This window comes from Mandrillus leucophaeus, unplaced genomic scaffold, assembly GCF_000951045.1.
Source record: "Mandrillus leucophaeus isolate KB7577 unplaced genomic scaffold, Mleu.le_1.0 Scaffold87, whole genome shotgun sequence".
NCBI classification, from domain to species: Eukaryota; Metazoa; Chordata; class Mammalia; order Primates; family Cercopithecidae; genus Mandrillus; species Mandrillus leucophaeus.
Window position 1 is genome coordinate 93,728 of NW_012109474.1, and position 9,161 is coordinate 102,888.

Here is a 9,161-nt window from a genome sequence, read left to right on the forward strand (position 1 = left end):
CTTTGGAGGGGGAGATGTGCTCTTATTTTTTGAATTTCCAGCTTTTCTGCCCTGCTTTTTCCCCATCTTTGTGGTTTTATCTGCCTTTGGTCTTTGATGATGGTAATGTACTGATGGAGTTTTGGTGTGGGTGTCCTTTGTGTTTGTTAGTTTTCCTTCTAACAGTCAGGACCCTCAGCTACAGGTCTGTTTGAGATTGCTTGAGGTCCACTCCAGACCCTGTTTGCCTGGGTATCAGCAGCGGAGGCTGCAGAAGATAGAATATTGCTGAACAGCAAGTGTTTCTGTCTGATTCTTGCTCTGGAAGCTTTGTCTCAGCGGTATACCCCACCGTGTGAATTGTGGGATGTCGGTCTGCACCTCAGTTTAAAATGCAGAAATCACCCATCTTCTGTGTCACTTGTGCTGGGAGCTAGAGACTGGAGCTGTTCCTATTTGGCCATCTTGCTCCAGGTCCCCTGTTTTTTTCTTTCTTCCCCTCTTTCTTTTGGATATTTATTTATTTATTTATTTATTTTGAGACAGAGTCTCACACTGTCACCCATGCTAGGGGAGTGCAGTGGCACAATCTCGGCTCACTGCAACCTCTGCCTCCCAGGTTCAAGCAATTCTCTTGCCTCAGCTTCCCGAGTAGCTGGGATTACAGGCATGTGCCACTATGCTCGGCTAATTTTTTTATTTTTGGCAGAGATGCGGTTTCACCATGTTGGCCAGGCTGGTCTCAAACTCCTGACCTCAAGTGATCTGTCTGTCTCGGCCTCCCAAAGTGCTAGGAATACAGACATGAGCCACCGGGACCGGTCTGGAATTTTTTTTTTTTTTTTAAACTAATGTTCTCATTTTATTTCACACTTCTTTTAGTTTATCATTTATATCCTTTATACTTCTTTTATGGTTACCTAGGTCATTTTTAATTGCCCAATTAACTTAACACAGCCTAATATTATCGTCCTGAACACTGCAATGATTTTACAGTGGTTTAACTCTGATTACCTCTTGCCCAACTTGTCAGCTATGTTGTTTTATATTTAGTTCTGTGTATTTTAGCCTTTTTAAAAGTCATACAAGTTGTATATTATTAATATTGTTTATATAGTAAGTGCTTATTTATATTTACTCACACACTTATTCATACATTTATTTTATTTTATTGAGTCAGGGTCTTGCTCTGCCACCCAGGCTGGAATGCAGTGGTATGATCTCAGCTCACTGCAACTTCTGCCTCCAGGGCTCAAGCAATCCTCTCACCCCAACTTCCCAAGATGCTGGGACTACAGGCATGCACCAGTATGCCCAGGGAATTTTTAAATTTTTTGTAGAGATGGGGCCTTACTAGATTGCTCAGGATGGTCATATATTTATATTTACTCATACATGTGTCAATATCTTTTGTCTATCACTTATTCACTTATTTATCAATATTATTTATAATTCCTTTTTGTCTTTGGGAATTATTTTCTGTCTGTTTGAAGTATATTCTTTGGAATTTCATTTAATGAGGAATTTGTTGGTAATGTGGTCAAGCTTTTTCTTCCTTTTCCTTACTTTGTCTAAAAATTATTTTAGTTTCACTTAATTTTTGAAAGATTGTTTTTCTGGCTAATAGAATGCTAAATTGAGTATTATCTCCTCTCAGCATATTGATACTATTAGTCTGCTGTGATCTCTCATTGTTGCACTGAGAAATTGCCATCATTCTAACTGCCACTCTTTCTTCTTCCTGGCTATTTTCAATATATTCTTTTTGTCTTTGGTGTTTTCCAGCTATACTATGAAGTATCTAGATTTTAAAATCTTGGTTAATATTGCTTTGGGCTTCCTGATTTTGAGGATTGATGCTTTTCAATGGTTGTGAAAATTCTCAGTCATTATCTCTTCAAATATGATTTATTTCATATTCTCTTTATTGTCTCTTTCAGAAATTCTGATTAGTCATGTGGAAGGCTGCTTCAATCTATCTTACATATCTTGTAAACTTTTTTTCTGCCCCGACTTCTCATTAATTTCTTTAGCTATACCTTCCAGTTTTCTAATTCCATCCTTAGCTATATTTGATTTACCATTTAGAGCAATCAATTAAAATTTCAATTTCAGTTATTTTATGTACATTTTATTTCTGGACTATCTCTCTGATTCTTCTAAATATAATGGTTGTATTTAGACCCTTTAGTTGCTTGCACATATTTCCAAGTATAACTTTTAGTTCATAGTTACAATTCATATAGTTAGTAATGTAGTTATTTTATGTGAACTAATTCCATTATTTGAAGCCTTTGCTGGACTGATCTGCTGTCTACGTTTCTGCTAGTTCTCACTCATAATGTCTTGATTTCTTGTGTGTTTTGTGATTTTTGACTGTAAGCTGCTCATTTTATGTGTAACTTTGTCTATGGGAATTCTTTGTGAAGTTATATTCCTCCTGAGAGGACTTGCATTCCTTCTGCTAGTTAGTTTTCCAGCAATAAACCAAGACCAGCTTATAAAACACCTTTACTGAGGTATTCTGCATATACCATAAAACTTACCCATTTTAAACATACAATTCAATGAGTTTTGGTAAGTTTACAGTATTGTACAACTATTACCATCCAGTTTTAAAACTTAATAAACAAATTCTCCAAAGATCCCTTTCCTTGTTTACAGTTAGTCAGTATTCTTACCCCTTAGCCCAATGCAATAATTAGTCTACTTTCTTCCTCTATGGATTTGTCAATTCTGAATATTTCACATAAACAAAATCATACAATATGTAGTCCTTTATGTCTAGCTTCTTTCACTTAGCATAATGTTTTGAAGATTCATCCATGTTTCCAGGATCATTTTAGGTTAAAGTCTAAGCTTGCAAATTTATTGGACCATGTAAGTAGCATGAATTCAACCACAATCCTGTGCGAAGGCCAGCTTATAGATAGAATTTTTTTTCCCACCCAAAGCTAAGGCTGAAATAGACAAGTTTTCTTGTTGACTGTTTCTGAGCAGCAGATTTCTTTATCATTTGCTCTTTTACAGAGGGTGTAGCTCTTTGTGACTTTTATTTTGCTCTTTTACAGAGGGTGTAGCTCTTTGTTACTTTTATGTCAAGGTTCCCTAATAAACTCCCTACCTTATCTCCAGTGCAGCCCTATAGTAGAACCTCAGGGCCTTCGGATTTCAGAAGAGACCCTCAGGGAAAAGCCAGCCTTGGCAGTCATTCAGCCCCAGAATTCTTGCTTTCACTTTATCTTTTACCTCTGTGTGTGTGTGTGTGTATGTGTGTGTGTGTGTGTTTTAAATAATTGTGCTAGTTTGACAATGCTCTTATAAATATAAATTTCATTTTTTCCCCAGTATTTTAGGTATTTTCATGAAAAGGACTCTCTAGGGTGTTTTGTCTCCCGTACTCCCAGAAAGAGAAGGCTGACAAGAGCCTTTTACAAGAGTCATTTGCTCACCGGTTTGGATCTCAGATAGGTGAATAATAAGGGAAAAATACTCGCGTTCTGAGTAAGAGGCCATCCCAGTCCCTGCCTGCTCTCCCTCCCAGTCTTAGCTTACCTAAATCGTCTACTGAGGAGTCTTATTTTTGAGTCTACTTTGTTTAGCAGTAGTCTGGGGTCACCCCTGCATGCTAATTACCTCGTACGCCTTTTCCACCTCTGGTGGGTCAGTGAAAGCAGCCATTTCTCAGATTGCATTGGGAATTGCTAAGGTCTCTGTTCAGCTTAAACCATGTCAGTTTTTTATAGTTGAAGTGGAAAGGGCAGGAATTGGAAATGAGGAATCTGAGACCAGGAGAGGCAAAACGACTCACCCAATACCACAGAGAGGTGGAACTTGAACTCAGACCCATTGACTTACGATGTTCTTTCCATCATGTCATCCTGTCCCTTATTGATGACAAAGAAAAATGGAGTGAGAGGGTACAGCACTGGTGTATTATTAAGGTAAAGTTTTAGAAGAGTCTGAATTTTATTTTATCTTGGATTTCTCTGTTTCCATTGCCCATTGTTAAGTGAGAGTAGTAGTTAAGGAAAACAAACAAACAAACAAGCAAAAAAACTTGCTGTTCAATGTTTCTGTTTTTGAACATTGTGGGTCATTTTGCCCAGAAATTTCTGACTTCTCAAAATGTTAGAGATGGCCCATTGGTTTGGCCCTTTAACGGCAGGAAAATGAGGGAGGAGCCTAGAGTCTTTATCCCAGTATATCAGCCATTCTTTGATGAGTTTCTTACCTCATTTTGGGGGAAAGATAATGTTATTAATGTCCTTTCTAGCAATTGGAAAAAAAAGACAAACATGGCTTAGAGTGAAATCCTCGGTGCTCGAAAATATCGTTAGAAACAAGCTCCTGGTGTTCACTCTGTCATTTCCAAGTGTTCTGATGAGTTTCATTTGAATGCTGCACTATACGGAGTTGGCTGAAGCCCATGACTGTGTGCACGCAATGAGGCCCCTTCCTTATTGAGGAAGGAAGAGGGAGAGGCAGGCAGATGTCATTTAGTCACCTGCATTTGAAACTGAGGTGAGCCCCAGACAGAATCTGCAGATTTGCTTCTGGTGCAGTTATCTGTCTGCACCCAAACTGCCTCAAGCTATGTCTACATAGTGCCCAAATGATGCACTCATGAGTGAAAAAACAATCAAACAAACAAACAAACAAAAAACCCAGCCAGTGTGGTCATCTGAGTCATGAAGACAAATAATCACTATAGCAGGAAAAATTACAACCAAAAAGCCAGCTGTTGAACTGAATTCAATAGTTAAAAAAAAGGTAGGGAGAGGGCAATAAAAAATTCAGTGAAATTCCGTTTCAGTTTCTGGTTGTTTTTCCAGGACTACTTTCAGGGAAAAATCAGAGTCTTTGTTTTTGAAAACGATGCCTGCATTGGTTAAAAAAATTCACGGCAATACTTACACCCCTTTCTTCATCCTAAAGAACCAGCTCCTGAGGGTCTCATTTGCATGTAGGTAGATTCAAAACAGCTGACGTTGTGTACATCTAATTGGATGGAATTCGAGTCTTTTCCCGAAGCTGTAAAAGAAAAAGCAGGGCCTGGAAACATGATGAATGTTCTTCAGGCGACAAAGATTTGAAACTGCTGCTCTGAGCACGCAGGAGATTTCTACAGCAGCTTTCAAGGCCATCCTACCAAGGCAGTGCTGAATTAGCATTTTTTTTTTTTGCCTTTTATAAATAAGAATGCACAAATGAACATAGGTGCAGCAATAAAAATCACAATGAATAATTTGAGCTGTTGCCAAACTTTGAACCTGATTTTGTTTGCACTTGACTTGCTTGCAAATAGTAGAACAAAAAGCAAGAGGTAGGGATGTGCCCAGTTTAAGTCCCTAGGTGGTCCCTGAAGCTGTTGATGCTCTGCCCATATTCTCTTGTCACTGACTGTTCCAGTACATACCCATGACTTCTGACTGCAAGCACTTATGAATCTCCTTGCAGGAAGTGTTGGGGACTTCATGCTCTGGGGAGTAGCTCCCAGCCAATGGTTGGTGAAAGTAGGTGTATACATATCCTGCCTACCTGCCCCTTGATAAGACCACTCTGTGGCATGTTCCATACTATCTGCCAGCATGACTGAGCTTCAGATGCCCACAGTGGTCACCTGATCAATAGTTCCCTCATTGCTGACTTCCTTCCCTTCCCTATCTTTTGTTCCCACTTCCCTTCTGGTGCTTACTGGAATCATTGCCCAAATAAAGTATTTGCATTCAACTCTTTAGTCTCAGAGTGTGTTCCTGGGAGAGTTTAACCAAGACATAGGAAATATCTTCTCTTAACTGAAATCTATTTGTGACATCTAAATCCTTTGTCTTTCTGATTTGGCCATACATTCAAAGCATGTTAAACCTGAGGGTGCAGAAATTACCTTTCCAATGGTGCATTTCACAGAAGAAGAAATAGAAACTAAAATCACACAGCCAAAGGGTTACAGAAATTAGACTAGCAGCCAGTGGTCCTGACTCCCAAGCTGGTACTCCCCCAGCCCCTACTGTCAGGCCTCTGAGCCCAAGCTAAGCCATCATATCCCCCGTGACCTGCAGGTATACATCCAGATGGCCTGAAGCAACTGAAGATTCACAAAAGAGGTGAAAATAGCCAGTTCCTGCCTTAATTGATGACATTCCACCATTGTGATTTGTTCCTGCCCCACCCTAACTGATCAATTGACTTTGTGACAATACACCCTCCCCACCCTTGAGAAGGTATTTTGTAATATCCTCCCCTGCCCTTAAGAAGGTACTTTGTAATATTCTCCTCACCCTTGAGAATGAACTTTGTAAGATCCACCCCCTGCCCACAAAATATTGCTCCTAACTCTACCGCCTATCCCAAACCTACAAGAACTAATGATAATCCCACCACCCTCTGCTGACTCTCTTTTCGGATTCAGCCTGCCTACACCCAGGTGATTAAAAATCTTTATTGCTCAAACAAAGCATGTTTGGTGATCTCTTCACACGGACGTGCATGACACTATAGCGCACTATCCTGGGCAACCCTTAACTGCCATGTTTAGCAAGGTATTCCTAGCTTTAGGGTTGCAGCTTAAGAAATCAAATCATAGATTTCCACCTTTCTCTGTTAGGCAGGACTTTAACTAAATCAGCATTCGTATTGTTGCCCCTGCCCTGGCGCCCCAACCACATTCTTGTGAGTCCCACTTTGTTGGGCTCGCAGATCATTAGGTGTTTTGATTTTTTTTTTTTTTTTTTTAAGATGGAATCTCACTCTGTCACCCAGGCTGGTATGCAGTGGCGCAATCTCGGCTCCGTGCAACCTCCTCCTTCCAGGTTCAAGCAATTCTCCTGCCTCAGCCTCCTGAGTGTCTGGGATTACAGGTGTGCAGCACCATGACTGGCTGATTTTGGTATTTTAGTGGAGATGGGGTTTCACATTTTTGGCCAGACTGGTCTCGAACTCCTTACCTGGAGTGATCCTCCCACCTCGGCCTCCCAAAGTTCTGAGATTACAGGCATTTTTCCTTTATTCATTTGACAAATACTTCTGGAGTTGGGCCCTAGGCATTGTGCTAGGTCTAGGGGCTATTCTAGGACACCACACTCCTTGCCCTCACAGAGCTTACAGTCTGTGGGGAGGAGGCCCTCAGAACGCAGAAAATTCAAACTCAGAATGAAAAGGGGAAGGCCTAGTGCTTAGCATAGAAGAGGAATACGGAACCCAGACCAGGAGGAGCCTCCCAGGAAGAAATGGTGTGTGAGCCAAGGGCAGAAGTTGATAATAGGGGTGGGTGGGTCTTTCAGACAAAGAGAAAGGCTTCCAGGAGGAAGGCTTGTAGGAGAGAGAGCACAGCCCATTGGAAAGAAATGAAAGAGGTTCAGTCTGGCTGAAGCTTAGTGAGGGTAGGCAGATGGGGTCGAGAAGAAGGCAGGGTGCAGATCACAAGGGCCTTGGAAGGCATGTAAGGAGACCAAATACTATTTGGAGGACAGTGATGAGCCATCCGGATAATTTAAGCAGAGGAGTGGCACGATCCAAATTTTATGAGAGAAAGACTGCCTTCGTTCTTGGTGCAGAATAGATTGGAAGGGTACAAGCCAGAAGGCAAGGAGACTAGTTAGGTGAGCTCAACAGTGGCCTGAGTTTAGGCTGACAGCGGGGGTTGAGAGACAGTAGGAGAAATAATTGGGAATGAGCATCAAGAAGACTTGGGGACTGATTTGGGAGGTTGGAGTTAAGGAGCAAGTCCAAGTCTCCTTTTTGAGCAACTGGGTTGGCAGTGGTGCTGTTGACCTGTTAGCCTGTGGCTGACGTGGAGCCAAGGTCCATGGGGGATCCAGAAGAAATAAAGCAAGGAAAGTCTATTGCCTTTTAGTATAGTCTGGAGAGAAGAGTAACACACCAATGTGGAAAAGTTAAGTGCTAAAATGTGAAGAACCAAAGCAACCGGACAGCAGAGAAGGGAGAAGCATGTGGATCTGTGTGGTCATTCGGTGGCATAACTTGAGGACCAGAGGGTGAGATGGAGGAGAAGGCCATATTAGGTAGGGGAAGATTGCCTTGAGAAGTAGGAGATGGGAGCCCCGAGCCAGCTTGACTAGAGAAGACAGTGTGTTGAGAGGGAGGAAAGGAGGCACAGAAATTTCGGAAAAAGCATGGCATCTCTTTCCTTTGCTTTATATCTTATATCATCTCTTCCCAGAGCTAGGGAACAAGAGAATTTGCTCTTGTGACAAACTGAGCAGGAAAACAAGACTGGAATAAGCTCCCATGCTGAGGAGAGGAGAGGTTAGGAGGGAAGTGTGCAGGCAGGCTGCCCAGAGCAGTGTTGTAAAGGAGGCAATGTGCATTTGAGAGCTCTCTCTTGCCTCAGGAGCTTCCTCCTTAGAGGTTCCATCAGGGTAGCCCACTAGGGCAGCTCTCGCAAGCAGATCCTCTTGTTGGCATCTGGGAGCTTGGCTTGATAATCTCTTGCTACCAAAGTTGTCTTCATTCATTTTACACATATTTATAGAGCATCTACTCTATGTCAGTAGTAAGCAAACAAAGCCTGTCTTCATGGAGTTGACATTCTATCTGGGGGAGGGCGACAATAAAAAAAATAAGTAGAGCATGTCTATAGTTGGTTCAGTGGTGATACATTCCATGAAAAAAAATGAAGGAGAAAAGGAGTGATGAACCTAGGGGTTGGGGTTGAATGTGGGTGGGTTTGCAATTTTCAAAATTATTGCCAGGCAAGGCCCCACTCAGAAGGCAACCTCTGAGCAGGCTGGAAGAGGAGATTGCTCAGGCTGTGAGAGTACCTGGGGCAAGATGTTCCAGGCAGAGGGAACTGCAACAGCAGAGGCCCTCAGTAGAAGCTGGCCTGGTGTCCTTAGAAGCTGCTCACTGCCACGACCTTGGCTTTGATGTTGAGTGAGATGGGAGCCACCGGAGGGTTTGAGAAGAGGAGGACATGATCTTCCCTTCTCTCCCACCCAAGAGGTGGCAGGGCAAGTTTGACAAAATACTTCAGGCCAAAGTGAATACAGTTGAAGATGACAGCCAAGAACCTTTCCTTTTTAAAGATAAAAAATCCTTTCTATTACATTAACTTTCAAACACATACAGAAGTGAAGAATAATGTAATGGATTCCCACGTACCCATTGCCAAACTTCAAGATTTACCAACTCAAGGACAGTTTTTTTGTTTTTTTTTTTTT